The 15,017-nt window shown below is 44.6% G+C and overlaps 1 long non-coding RNA gene across 1 annotated transcript in view; it reads left to right on the top strand.

Annotated features, from left to right (window-relative positions):
* LOC116662234 overlaps positions 1–14,500 on the top strand; it is a 140,762-nt gene extending 126,262 nt beyond the window's left edge. Inside the window, exons 4-5 of the long non-coding RNA XR_004318253.1 lie at positions 13,509–13,598; positions 14,410–14,500. This is a non-coding gene — a long non-coding RNA (uncharacterized LOC116662234). The remainder of the gene's footprint in view (positions 1–13,508; positions 13,599–14,409) is intronic.
* Positions 14,501–15,017: the final 517 nt, after the last annotated feature.

The following is a 15,017-nucleotide window of genomic DNA, read 5'->3' as shown; positions in this document are numbered from 1 at the left end:
TGGTGTCAGCACACTGACAGACAGCTCCTGGGATCTATTGAGGAGTACGGGAAAAGAACAGGAAGGGGGTGGCGAAAGATCTCAAGGCTGGTCTTGGCTCATCTCTCTCCCTCTGGGTGACTTTGGGCTAGTCACTTACTGTCTTTTGCCTCAGTTTTCTAACTTAAAATATGGGAATAATTTTCTCCTATTTCTGCCTCACAAAGACGGTGCCAGGACCTTGTCAGGCTTTGGTGATATGAAAATGTTTGGAAGTAATAGAGCTATGGGGAAAAACTAAAGGGCTGTGGAAGCAGTGTAGCCTACAAATGCTAAGTAGCTAGCAAGGAACTTCAAGTTTTTTGAGAACTCTATTTGAGAAATGAGGAAACCAAGGCCTTTCTGAGCTTCAGAGAGGTCCCAAATGGTCCCCCATGATTTTACTATATGTTCACCATGAGTCCAGATAAATCCTTCTCAAACAGAAAGGCAGGGAGGCAAAGTCTTGAGGTCCTAAGTCTTATAGAGAACACATAAGACCCTGTACACTCCATGTAGACCTTCTGATAGGACTCCTCAGAAGGGGGTTTTGGGAGGCAGGCTTGCTAATCTCCCAATTCCTTCCATGGGCCTGGGGTAGTTTCCTTGGTTATCTTACTCCTGAAATTGCAGAGACCTTCATAACAACCTACTGATGGAGGCGGGCAGGGGACAGGGATGCCCATTTCAAAGAGGAGTCTGAGGCTCAGGTTGGGCAGACATACTTACATCCATTCAGCCAGTCAGTCAACATGCCCAGTGTAACTCATGATATTTTAACTTTAAATGCCATGCTCTTGCCACAGTGCTTCAGTTGCCTCTTGCCTGATGTAAGGACCCCAACAAGTAGGGAGTCCAAATACAATAACTTGACTAAAAATGCTATATAGACACACACAAAGGATTCTTAGAAAATCCAAATGAATGACCTTTATGGAGTACACTCATTTTGAATGCCACTAGACTCAGGAGTCAGCTGTCAAGTTTTGAGGTTTGCTCTATTTCAAATGCTACATATTTACCCATACACCCAAAGGAAGTAGAATGGGGTTAAAGGGATCAAGTTCACCAGATGGCTTCTCCAGTGTTCCTTGTAGCTGGAGTTCAATGGGACGATACAGTGGTGGAAGGTTTTCAGAGAAAGACTTCTTTCCTCTATATTAGAGTTTCTTTAACTTTATTGGGTGTAGAAGCCTCTATGGCGAGCTTGCTAAAAATGCTGTTTTCTGGTCCCCATGCCCCATCCCCAAGGGAATCTGCATTATTACAGCACATTCCAAGTGATTCTGATGCATCTGATCCAACGGACCATACTTTGGAAAATCCTGATCCATGACAAGGTTTACAGACCTTGGATACTTGGAATCCCATTTAAATAGCAACTTTTAGCTTGAGTGCCAGGTACTTTAGAGTTTCAGGGAAAACAATGGGAAGATTTGAAATCTTTCTTCTTATGATCAGCAAGCCCTCAGCTTGACTTCATCATTGTGCCTTCTTCCCAGCTAGAACATGTTTTCTTCCTGCTAAAGATTTCATGGCAAACAATGACCTAGGTTAGGAACAGTGTGCTTGGCTTTTAATAGGAACTGCAATGAGAGACCCTTAAGAGGCAGCAAGCTGTCAAGCACTAGCCTTAAGCTGTCAGAGTGAGGATAGATATACCCAATGTGTCCCTTGTGCACCTTGGGGTCAGGGGTTGCAGGTGCAGGCTAGCAGGTTCTTGGCTGCTAAACTGGGATGCTAAGGACCTCTGCAATCTTGGAAAGGAGGTGCCATGATGAGTTATGTGGCCTTGCACAGGATGGGAGCTCCGCATTTTACTCACAGACCAACTTTCAGCTGTTTCTCGGTCACCAAAGCCAGCCTCAGTGCCCTGTGCCAACAGCACAAATCCAGCCTAAAGGCCCCAGTCTTTCCCTTACCTAACTTAGTCCTTTATTCAGCAGACAAGGTTTAGATTTGTTTTTCTATAAGTAGTATTTTCTAGCGCAGAAAATGATATATATTTATTAAAGAAAATATGGAAATACTAAAATATGGAAATAATAAAACAGTTAAAAATTGCCCATAATTGCATTGCTTAAATACAATTACTATTAAGATTCTGGTGTGCTTCCTGCTAGTGCTTTTTCCCTACGTATAAGCTTATTATTTATTTGCACTGTTTATATAATAGTATGCATACACTTTGCATTTTGATTATTTTTCACTTAAAATAATCATAAATGTATTTTCAGATTATCATATAGACTTCCAAATTATACATTTGAAAATAATTGTGCAATAATTCATGGAGTGAATCAATATTATATACATAGCTCAATATCTTGCACGCAGAGGCCATTTGATAAGTATTTGTTAAATGAATGGATGGATTGATGGATATATGCATTCCCCTATCATGTGACATTTAATTAGGAACAAAGATTTTCAAAAGAAACACTAACTAAGTGGCAGAGGAGGTGGGTCAAAGGAAAAGGAGTAGGGAGAACTGCTAACTTGATTGTTAAATAAATTTTTTTTTAAGAATTCTGAACTCTATTTCCTTTTTTCTTTTTTTCCAAATGAGTAGGCTTTGGTTTGCTGGGAGTTTGTTCACAACTATTAATATCCCCATTTTACAGATAAGGAAAACCAAGCCTCAGAGAGATCAAATAATCTTAAGATTACATAGCTAGTACAAAGCAGAACTGGGCTTCCAATCTAGGTCTGTGAGCATCCTTAGCTTTGTTCCATTACCACATAACACATGCAGAAAAAAGTTACAAAAAGAGATAGAGGTCATGAGTTTGTACTTCAGGTAGAGCTATTCTAGAAGCAGAGAAACTTCAGTTACTGAGGGCCATTGGATTAGGACTGGGCAGGCAGCCTTTATGCCATGAGGGAGCCAAAAAAAATCTCATTCAGCTGGAAAAAAAAGAAACCCATTGAGGCCATTACAAAAGCTGGTGGTACATAAGCTCATGGGAAGAGGTAAGGCCGAGATTTCAATATCCAGAGCCTGAAACTGGACATTTCTAGATGTCAGACTTGTTTGGCTTAGATGACTGGGTATTTGTACAGCAGAAATTGGTAAAAGAGCAGGTCTGGTGAATGTTTGTTGACTCTGATTGCTTTTAGAAAACAGAAAATTGGAAATGATTTAGAAATTGGTGCAAAGGCAGAGGTACCATGTTTCCCAGAAAGGAAGGAAAATGAGTGGAAGCCCTTTAAACTTTGACTATAGCCTGCTTTGCTAAGAATCGCATGGCAAAATACAGATGATTTTTCCATTTTATGCACCCCCTTTGCTGCATTAATGCTAGTATCAGTGGTTAGCAAAGCAAATGTAATGACTGCTCTCCCCAAAGGACCTGTGATTGCAGCTTCCGCTCCTCAGGCCTGCAATTGAGCTGTTGGAAGAGGATTTTTCATATTTCTTTCTACCTCCTCACTAGCATTTTTGATCAACAGGGCCCCATTTTCCCAGTGGAGATAAACAAGGCACAGAGTCACGTTTGTACAACTGCCAATGGAGAATTGGGGGAGAAATTAATTTGGGCCCCTGGAATTGAAAAGAAAGAAGCCTTTCTTGCCCGATATGGTCCATCTCTGGTGGCTGCTTCTACCCCATGATTTGGGAGTAGGGCTGGTTTACTACCACCAGATGCCCCAAACACTGAACCTATTATGATATGTGCCCCCATATGTATTTAAAATTTAAAAAAATACAAAGCCATAAAAGTGCAATGAAAGCTAACACAGTACCCCCCCATTGAAATATCAAATATCAAATTCTTTCTAAAAATAAATGTTGGTGACCCTCCTATGCCAGTGGCCTGAGCAAAAGAATAGGCGGTGGAATCCGTAAGTCAGCGGCAACTGTGGGGGGGGCACTCCATATTTATACACACTTCACACTGTGTTCTTTTACCTCAGTTGAAGATCAACCCCCCTCAAAACAAAGGTTCCCAGGCAGGAAATCATCTCCCTCTTCCCTGAAGGATCCACAGGGCAGGGACAGTAAAATTACTCTCAACTTTGGGGCTTGAGGGGCAAAACTCTCTTCTCACATGCTTGGTCCTCGAGAATGGAGCAGTGACATAAATCAGATTTGGAGCTACTCACGGGTGAGGTGATGCCTCCTCTAAGACAAGGGGTCCCCAAGGGCAGGGAGGCAGTGCCTCCCTTTCCAATTCAGGGCTCCTAAGGCACACGCCACTTCTCACCTAGATCGGGCCTCCCAAAGACTGAGATGAGGTGTCTGCTAAAACGTGGGGTGTTTAGGGCTAGGATACAGTCTCGCCCTCGACCTGAGGCCCCCTAGGACAGGTGCACTATCTAGCCCTGAAATTCCAGCTTCTGGGGACAGGCCCGCTTCTAGGCACCAGATTAAGGGTTCCTGGGAGCGGGAGCCTCCCTTCCCTCTCAGATTCGGGGCTCACCGGGGCAGAGATGGCGTCTCCCCTCAGACTGGGCTCCCCGGGATAGGGGCACGGTCCCGCCCTCAGAGTCAGAGCTTCCCGGGACAGGAGCTGTATCTCGGCCTCCCTCCGCGTGGCGGGGAAGGGGCTGCGGGACCAGCAGACTCTCCTTGGGCGGGAGGGGGGGCTCCCTTGAGGCCCTGCCCTCTTTGTGACTGGCCCGAGGTGTCCGGTGACCAAGAGACTCTTAGCTGGGTGCAGGGTGCGGCTCAGGGCGTGGTCACCGGGGGCTACTTAGGGCGGCCCGCGCGGGGGCCGGCGCGGAAGCTGTGTGCGAGGCTGCGGCGCCAAGCACGGGCAATGGCGTGGATGCTGGACTGCCTTTTCGCGTCGGCCTTTGAGCCCCGCCCCCGCCGTGGTGAGTGGGGCCCACCGAGTCCGGGGGCTGGGGTGCTCCGCCAGGGGCTGCGGGAGGCTGCAGCCCCAGCTGGGTGCCCTGGGGCTTGGCTCTCCGCCCCTTTGCCTCCCTTCCCGCTGGCTTTTAGCTAATTGTTCCTGGCTCAAGGACTGACCCGTCGAGGCCCCGCATAAATCAACAGCTTTGCCGGGAACCTCGAGCAATCGCGCTAATGGCTCGGCGGGACGCGGGTCGAGCGCGGGGGCGGAGTCGCTGGCTCAGCCGTCCTCGGGGGCAGCCAGAGCGTTGGGGCTGGACGCGTAGGAGCGCAGTCCCGAAACCCAAGGGCCCTAAAGGCCCAAGGATGAACGTCCCTGGCCAGGCAACCAGGGCCCGGGGACCCTGAAGATGGAGTTGGGGGAGATCCTTTTGCCTTGAAGCTTGTCCCCCTTGCCCTAGTCTCAACTGCAGAATATCAACGTGGGCCCCTCAGGGTCATCGAATTCAACCCTTTTATTTAAGAGATGGTGACATTGAAGGCTAGAGATGGGAAAGGCCTGCCCAAGGTTATACAAGAAATTGGCAGCATCTGGTTCTGCTGAGCCTCTGCCCCAAATCACCCAATGGCAGAGGCCTGGGATCTTCAGTCTGGGTCTTCCCCTATGTACTTGAGATCGCGCTGCTTTCCCTATCCCTGTGGAGTTGAGGACATAGGTGTGCAAAAGATCACAGCACCAGTGTGATATGTGGGTGGCATTTCACCCCTTTCCTGGAACTGCTTCTATAAAGTATAATTTGGAAACTGATTTTTTTTTCCTGCTAAAGTTTCAGGAGACTGCTATTTTCTTTCTGAGATTTCCCAGGACCCCGACCCATACTGTCCTTCACTCCCCCTTGGCAGGCCCCACCCCCTGTAGGCTGCCACCTGCCCCCACTGCCACCTGTTTTTCCATAGTCTCCACCTCCAAAATCTATATTGGTGAGAGTGCGTCATTGGTCACCAGCCATAGACCAAACCTGGGGTTGTCTCCTCTTTCCTCTGCCCCCTCACAGGCAGTGGGGGAGGGGAGGCCAGGAGAGGAGGGACCTCAGGAACTTAATTCTGCAGAAACTGGTTTTCAGTCCTTGCCAGCCCCAGCTCCCTGCTGAGAACCATCCCAAGGGTCTGACCTACTACTAAGGGACTGCAGCTTGCTTAACAAGTTCAAGGACAGTCCCTGGCAGGCCACAAGTTCGGTGGGAACGAAAGAGATCTGCATACACACAGAGAGTTTAATTTTTTGTTCTGTATATTTTTTCAAGTATATGTGATCCTGGTGAATCAAAGAAAATAAGGGAGTTGTATAAGATGCTTTTTAAGGCTTTATGGCTCAAATACCCTACCCTGGAAAACGGGTGAAGGAACCATTACACCTCTGCCTGGAGTGCAAGGCTGTCGTGTGACTCCAAAAAGATCCAGGATATGAAGGCTCCTTTATGAATAACCCCATTCGGAGAGGGTCAGTATCATACACGGAAGCCCACCCCCATCTAAAGACAGCCATTTTTGTTAGAATTAGAAGGCTTTTCCTTAAACTGAACCCAAATCTATGTTTTTCTGGCTCTGGTGGTGACCTTCATGACCCTTCCAAAGGAAGAGTGCCAGCCTTCTTCATTCCCCCACCCCCACTCACCCCTGTGTTTATCCAGGCCAAACTTCCCCAGTTCCTTCGTTTGTTTAACATGTGACATGGCTACAAGGCTCCTACCCGCATCTAGCTGCTCTTCTTTGAACATACTCCAAGTTGTAAATGCCCAGTGACCCTGACCAAAAGAGGATGTCCAGCTGTGTCCCTGTAAATAGAGTCCTGGATGGCTAACTTTCCCTCTTTGGGGAATCCACATTCACACTCATGGTACACAGATACATAGCCATAAATATATACATATGCACACATTCCCACACCCACACAGGCCCACATACAAACTCATGAATGCACACACACACAGTTCACATGCATCACACACATTTCACACACAACAATATAACCACATCATATGGTATTTTTCTTTCTCTTTCTGGCTTTCACTTAGTATGATAATTTCTAGGCCCATCCATGTTGCTGCAAATGTGGAATCTAAAAAAATAACACAAATGAATCTATTTACAAAATAGAAACAGACTCACAGACATAAAAAACAAACTTTGGGTTACCATTGGGGAAAGGGAGTGGGCAGGGATAAATTGGGAGTTTGGGATTTGCAGATACTAACTACTATATATAAAATAGATAAACAAGGTCCTACTGTATAGCACAGGGAACTGTATTCAATATCTTGTAATAACCTATAATGAAAAAGAATAGGAAAAAGAATATATATGTATGTATAACTGAATCACTATGCTGTACACCAGAAACTTACACAAAATTATAAATTGACTATAATTCAATTTAAAAAATTTTTAAACAATATAACCACATTACACATCACACACACAAATCCCATGTAGAGGCCATACAGTTCACACAAATAATTTATACTGGAAGCTACTTTCTTCACCTGAAGCTACTTTTTTTTTTTTTTTTTAAAGTAAACTAAAGTTCTTTCAGAGTCTTCACTCTGTATTTAGTTGTTTGAATCCAAATGTAAGACCTCATATTTGCTACTGCGTTTCTAGTCTGGTAAGACTTGTCCTCCTACACACTCCAGTGGTACACCACTGCCTACACCAGCTCTGTCACTCTTAAAATAGCAGCTAATACATGTGAAGTACTTCCCAGATGCTCGGCCCTACCTGGTCTCAGTCCTTCACATGTATGATCTCACTGCAGTCACACAACATCACTTTGAAATAAGCAATTAGTCTTTGGGTATTCATTCACTGTTCCCCCTGACCCCCGAGAAATACTGTGCAATATGAAAGGTAACTTTGTGGGTAACTATTGATATTCTGCGGGGCTATAATTGCCCTTGATGCCTCCCTTCAAATGCCTTCCAGAAATTCTCAAGAACCAGGGGTGGGGGGAAGTAGCTGGCCTCTGACTAGGAAGAATGGAGGAGGCATTCTAAATGTTCTTTCACCATCCCATACCCACCTCTTGCTCAGGAGGTAGCTGGTATGTCAGAGCAATCTTTTGAGGGTGGCGATGGGCAATCGATGGCCATATGAAGTCATTTAGAAGAGGCATCATTGAGATCTGGGAAGAATGGGGACCCAGAAAGGTCTTCTTTCCCAGGGAGAGGGACAGCACGACTGACCCACTTGAAATTCTCTCCCCAGTTCACTCTTGGCATTGGATTTAGCCTCAGACAATTGGGCTTCTGGAAAGCAGCCAAAACTCTAAAGCTGAAGGGACCCTGGGGCCCACTTTACATACAAATTTGATCTTTTCTTCAAGTGGGACCCAATCGATTTGCTGAGGCCAGGCCTGGTTGAGCTGCACAGGATTATTTCCCAGAGCTGGGGCGAGTTTGTCAATGAGACACCCACTCTCCTGGTCACAGCATCAGACTAGCACCTCCATTCACCAGTGGCAGGACTTCCTAAAGTTCTTTTGTGAGTCCTTTCTTTGCACCACAAAAATATTTCTCCATAGAGAAAAAAAAATATGACACTCTGGAGTTTGGGTTCCTAGGTTAGGCCACGCTTTACTGACCATAAGGATAAAATGCAGAATCTGTGCAATGAAAACTGGCAGAAAAATAATACTCCTGCAAGTGTACCTCAGGCTCCAGCAGTATAGCTGACATTCATCAAGCTTAAATATCAAATGACAGAAAGCATACTGGGCATTGATAGAGCAGGATACCAGGTCCCTGAGGGTGATGATGGCAATGGTGAAAGCATCTTTCCTTTTTTTCACGCTTATCTACTAAGCCAACCTAAATGTCCAACAGTAGTGCAATGGTTAAATCAACTATATGACATATCCACTTGTTAGACTCATCTACATCCATAAAAATGGTGTTTATGAAGAAAATGTAGCAACACGGAAAATGGCATTATAACTGTATCAAATATGCATTTTTAAAAGACTGGAAGAAAATTCAGTGACAAGTTAAAGTAAAATATTCCATTAAGTTGGTGGGATAATAGTTATTTTTCTCTCTGTTTTTTTCAGAGGCTGGGAGCACCTGAAGGCCTAAAATCTCTATCGAGTTTGTTCTTAAATTACTCTTATAATTTAAAGGAGTTTTTAAAAGGCTAATTGAAGGCCTACAGTATACAAATAGTCCATACAGTGATTTAGAATCCCACTATACATAGCTTAATCTAAGGGATTTTTTTTTCCTTCAAATTTTAGTTTAAATGTAGTGACTAAATCGGGTCAGCCAAATGTGATCTTCACAATGATCATGAACTGTCCCCTAACACTGGGTGGGAAGAGACAGAACTGGTTTGAATCCCAGACCTGCTTTTATAGTTTTACTATGAGCAAGTTTCTTAACCTCTTTTAAAATGACATGATAACGCCTACATTTTCAGGTTATAAAAATAATGATTATTATTTTTAATAACTATTTTAAATGGTTATATTGTTATTGTATATATCATTATATTAAGTGCCTTCTATGGCTCAGTTATCAAAAGATGTGTTTATTCCTTCTCCAAATATTTATCATGTACCAGTCACTTTACATTAATGATCTCATTTAACTTTCATAACAACTCTTTTAACTTTCATAACAACTCTTTGAAATAAGTATTGTCATCTTCATGTTAAAGACAAAAGCTCAGAGAGGTTCAGTAACTAGCTCACTGCCACACAGTAACTCAGCAAGGATTACAACCCCTTTTGGTCTGATTTCAAAGCTTGAGTGAGATTAAAAGAGATAACATTTGCAAAGCTTCTAGCAATATGCTGATATAGAGCGGACATTTACTAGGTGGTCAATACAGTGCTAATGATGTTCCCTTGCCCAGAGTCCAAATTCTGGTCTTTGATCTGCTTGATTACTTATAGATTCCTTTCTTTGAAAAGGTGCACATTTCAACTGGAAGATGCAATGCAAACACCACCTGTGTCCTTATTGCTGGGGCTCTGAGTCACTAGGAAGCGATTTCTGTTTCCTTCTGGCAGTATCATTTGTTCTCACATGTATCAGCAGAAGTAGGTAGATGGCATGTTTGATGAGCCTTGGCAGCTACTGTCACGTTTCAGATACACTTCTTGAGAAACCACGCGGCTTCCTTGGGATAGACACCCTCTACTCAGCAACTGGTAGGTCCCTGCACTTAGGGATGCTTATTAAATGGCTGGGGCCTATCCTGAACTTCTGTTCCAATTATTCTCTGTATGCTATGGCTGACCCTTAATTGTTACCCCTCCCACTTTCTTCTTCAAAGCAGGGGCTACAAGACCTCCTCAGAAGCAGACAGGGGTAGGAGCTGGAGAAGAATTTAAAGTCCTAAATCCTTAGAGGGACTCATTAAAAGATTATCTTGCCTGGGGGAGTCTATGGTCAGTGAAGGGTAGCATGCAGGATGAATAAGAGGGATGAAGGAGAGGGGGGAATTGAAGGCATCTTCCAGAGGCTGGGAGCACCTGAAGGCCAGCCTCTCCGAGCTTTTTCTGCCACGAATCTCAATACTTCTCTACTCTGGAGCCTCTTGATCCCTCCCTGGATTCTATCTGCCCCGTGCCCTCAGCTTCTTAACCTCCCCCCACCACTCCCTGCCTAAATGCAGCTTTAGCTTGTAGTGACTTGCTTTTGTCTCTAGAGGGAGGCAATAGCATCTGGGAGGAAAGGGCACAGACTGGGGTCTTCTCTCACTTTACCAAAGGGTAGATTTTATTTTCCTTTAACTGGGAACAGATAAGTAACAACTTATTGGAACTGTATTTTAGGTGCTGCAAAGTATATCTCAGAGAAACATCATCTCTCCCCTCATCTACTGCACCCCCCAACCTTGGTAGCTGCTAGAAAAAAAGTGGCCTTGTCAGCCCTTCTTAATTTCTAGGGTAGAGGTGAGAAACAAAACAAAACAATAGTCAGGGAATACTTATGCTGCCACTCTCTTGGGTGCAATGGCACACATGTAAGAGATAGCAACAGGACTGGGTCCAAAGCCAGGGTTGGGGTAGGAGGAAGTCTAGACACTGAGCAGGTAGTTCGACACTTTCCTGTATGTAGTATTATATCTGAAACCTTGGTCTCATTAACACTGCCAGGGGGAACTGCAGAGTGAGAATTGGACTTAGGGTCCAATTCTTCCGGGCTGCATTAGGCTGATCAAAACATCACCCTAAAAAAAGAATGAAATAGTGCCATTTACAGCAACATGAATGGACCTAGAGATTATCATGCTAAGTGAAGTCAGTCAGACAGAGAAAGACAAATATCCTATGATGTCACTTTTATGTGGAATCTGAAAAATGATACAAATGAACTTATTTACAAAACAGAAACAGACTCACAGAAGTGGAAAGCAGATTTATGGTTGCCAAAGAGGAAAGGTGGGTGGTGGGGGGATAAATTAGGAGTTTGGGTTTAGCAGATATAAACTACTATAGATAAAACAGATAAACAACAAGGTCTTACTATATTGCACATGGAACTGTATTCAATATCTTATAATAATCTACAATGAAAAAGAATATATATTATATATATGTATAACTGAATCACTATGCTGTACACCAGAAACTAACACAACATTGTAAATCAAATATACTTCCATTAAAAAAGAAAAGAAATCACCCTAAAAGAAGAGGGGCTATTTCAAGAGTGTCAGACACACCAGTAATGAGGAAAATTGGCAGCTTAGTCATTCAGCTTCAGTCCCTGAACACCCTGGTTGAGACATTCTGAGCTATAGGAAAAGGGGAGAGAGTAAAGCAAGAGAGGGAATTAACTAATCTTTTATTGAATATTCACTATACATGTTAAGCATTTGGCTGACACTTTCCAAATTTTACCTCCTTCAGTCATCTGAGCATTTCTAAGGCAGGTATTAACATCTCCAATCTACAGATGAGAAAACTGAAGTTCAGAGAGATGAAGTAAACTTCCCAAGATCACACAGCAACTAAGTGATGGAGCTGGGATACAAACTCAAAGCAATTTCACTCCAAAGCTCCTCTGCCCCTAAGGAAAAGAGGAAGGTCCTGATATTTAAAGGGTTTTACTTACATAGGAAATCCAAGATCTCTCTCTTCAATAAAACTCACATTTTGATGCTTTACCCATACAGATTCTTGTGTTTAGGGTGAAAACTAGGAAATATTTGTTTACATTTGGCAGTAAAGGGGATTATTAAAGTATTTTTCCACCTTTACAATTCCCCATATAATCCTCATGTTATGAACCCCTAAGAGAGGGAGTCTTATAGTGGGGATTTTAAACTCCAAAGGAAGTGTGTGTGTGTGTGTGTGTGTGTGTGTGTGTGTGTGTGTGTGTGTGTGTGTCTATTCTATGGTAGTGGCAGGGTCCTGGTAGCCCCTCCTATCCCATCATTTATATGAGTCAGGGAAGGAGGGAGTAAGGATAGCCTTCCGTCACACTAATTTAGAGCTTCTGGTCCAGAACTGCATCTTTGGAGCCACAGCTCTGGAGCTTTTGGCTTCTTCAAAGTTGAAGTTTGTCCCCGATTTCACAAGAGCACTGGGCTGGAGTGAACCAGACAGTCTTTCACAAATCCAAGTGGGACTTACACAACAGAATTTAGATAGGTGGGGCAGTTGTGTGTGTGTGTGTGCGTGTGTGTGTTCAGGTGGGAGGCAGAGACCTCACATGAGCGGCTGTGAGGGAGTAGAAGTGAGGTTGGTATATTCAGAGGCGAGTGAGGCGGTGTCAGACTAGCCCCACAGCAGCAGGAAAGCCAAGTGCCTGAGATGAGATGCTGGGAGACACCAAAGTTTATGTGAACTTCTTGTACTGACTTACCAAGGGGCTTCAGCTAATCTGTGTCCTGCATGACTTAGACTGGCCTCTCTAGACAGCCCCCCCTTCTCTAAAAATAAAAAAGACTTTCTGGCTACATAGTAGTTTAGGCAATGCTTTTCCTGCTTACCCAGGATGAGGTGCTGACCCAGGCCCAGCTGGGGGGGAAGCTTTATGGATGTTCCAGCTGCTTCTTGTCTGCACACCAGGCTCATTTGTGCCAGTTGAAAGGGCACAATAATAACAGTAGCAATTTAAATCGTGCTTCGTGCTTCTCGCTTTCCCCCTTGAAAAGTGGCGAAGTGACTCATCACCAGTGAATTGTCCCTCTCCATCCACCCCCTGACCTCTTTGCAGCAGTCTAGGCTGCTTCCCTGGGGGCTGAACTAGAAGCCAGTTCTTCCAGCGGCCCTTTAGCTGCAACTCAGCCAATGCCCCCCCCCGATAAATGTGTTAAAAAATGCGATGTATTGTTTTAATTTGAAATTCTCAGATGAGGCTGCTTGGAGGCATTAGAGCAGCATGAGCCCCATTAGGTAAACGCAGTGCCCCCCGCAAACATGAATAATACAAAATGGGGCCCATTCAAGAATCTTTTTGAAGGGGGGGCTCTGCTTGTTTTCCTATGTGCAGTTTGATATGGAGATGACTGGTTAGCTTGAAATTTACTACATATCAACTTCTGTGGGTAATGCCGTAAAAATGGGTCCGAGGGAGCTATGAAATCATTCCCTTATTCCATCCTGACCCTTCACCCCCATCCCCATCCCCAATTCCCCAGATCCTAGGGCTAGAAAATGCTCATTCTCTGTTCTTTCTTTCAGCACCAGCCTAAGGAGAGCTCCCAGAACTGGAGCTGGTGAGGTGCTTATGAGCCTAAGATAATTAAAGATTTTGAGGTGTCAACAAAACAGGTAATTAGGTGGAGAAGGTATCAGCTGTCTGGGAGACAAAGAAAGTAATTATGCTGAGCACTCTTGGTGCTGTCAATAAACTCAAAAGAAAGTTTGTTGCGAAATGATACTGTTTGATAAAGACTTCAATGCCTGGCATTGATGACTCTTGATGAGGCTGCTTGGTAGAGAAGAAAGATCTAGTGAGCTTGCCAAACCTGGGTTCAAATACCAATTCTGCCTCCCACTGGCTGTGTGACCTTGGAGAAGTTACTTAACTACTCTTGAGTTTGATGTGTGATGTGCAAAATAGTGAGAATCATAGCTCTATCTACCACATAGGATCAATGTGAGGACTCAAAGAGATAATGCATGTAAGAGCACTAGTGCAATGCCTGGTACACAATAAGTGCTTAATAAATGCTAACATTATTGTCAGAATCATTATTACTATTCTTACTATATACCAGGCATTCTGTACAGGAGCCCAAAGTTTAAAAGGAGAGACAAATAGTTGTAGTTCTGTATGATCATGTCATGAGAAGTATGAAGAGTGGAACTATGATAGCTCAAAGGAGGGTGCCCACAACTGGGAGGGAGGGGTACAAAAAAGCAGAGAAAGTTTTGTGAGTCCTGAGTTAGTTCTTAAAAAAATAAGTAGGAGTTTGTCATCAAGCCGAGGGTGAAAGGGATTCCAGGCAACTGCGTCTGCCCACACAAAGCCAAAGAGGTGTGAAACAGCCAGGCCTTGAGCAAATAGTTGGGCTTTGCTGGGCACCACCTGGGATCTCCTGGAGGGGGGCGGGGAATCAGTGACCAAGAATCTTTGCAGTTTACTCCCACCAGCCCCTGCACCGCGCCTTAGGCGCCCTACCTGGCCAGTCACCTGCGGCGCCTTCCTCTTCTTTCCTCGAAGCAGTCAGGTAAGCTCACACCCTGCCCCAGTGGGCCTTGTGCACCCAGCGGTGGGCCAGGGGACCCAGACCGGGCAGGTCAGACCAGGGGGTGACCCTGCCCAGGTCGCGGGCCCCTATCTCCTTCCTTGTCCCAGTCCTGGAGCAAAGCCCCCAACTCCCGATTAAAAAAAAAAAAAACCACCAAGCACACAGTCACCTAGGTTCTTTAGATAACCCAGTGCTCTCACACACCACACCCTTAAACTCACACGGCAACCCACCTCCAAGACACATGCTGTTTTCTGCCGTCCATCCTAGTATATACTCTGGCCGCAAGCATCCCCACCACACACATGAACACATCATACCCACCCAAAGACACACTCACACCGCACCGTCACACACAAACCTTTGAACACACTCGTGTATACAGAAAGACACTTTGCTCACTAACACACACACTACAACAAACACCGCCTGTAAATCCAAATTGACACAGCACAGCTAAGAGTAAACACACACCAAACATATACACACAAGCTTC

The sequence above is a fragment of the Camelus ferus genome, chromosome X (assembly GCF_009834535.1).
Source record: "Camelus ferus isolate YT-003-E chromosome X, BCGSAC_Cfer_1.0, whole genome shotgun sequence".
NCBI lineage: Eukaryota > Metazoa > Chordata > Mammalia > Artiodactyla > Camelidae > Camelus > Camelus ferus.
This window is presented reverse-complemented; position numbering and strand designations above follow the sequence as displayed.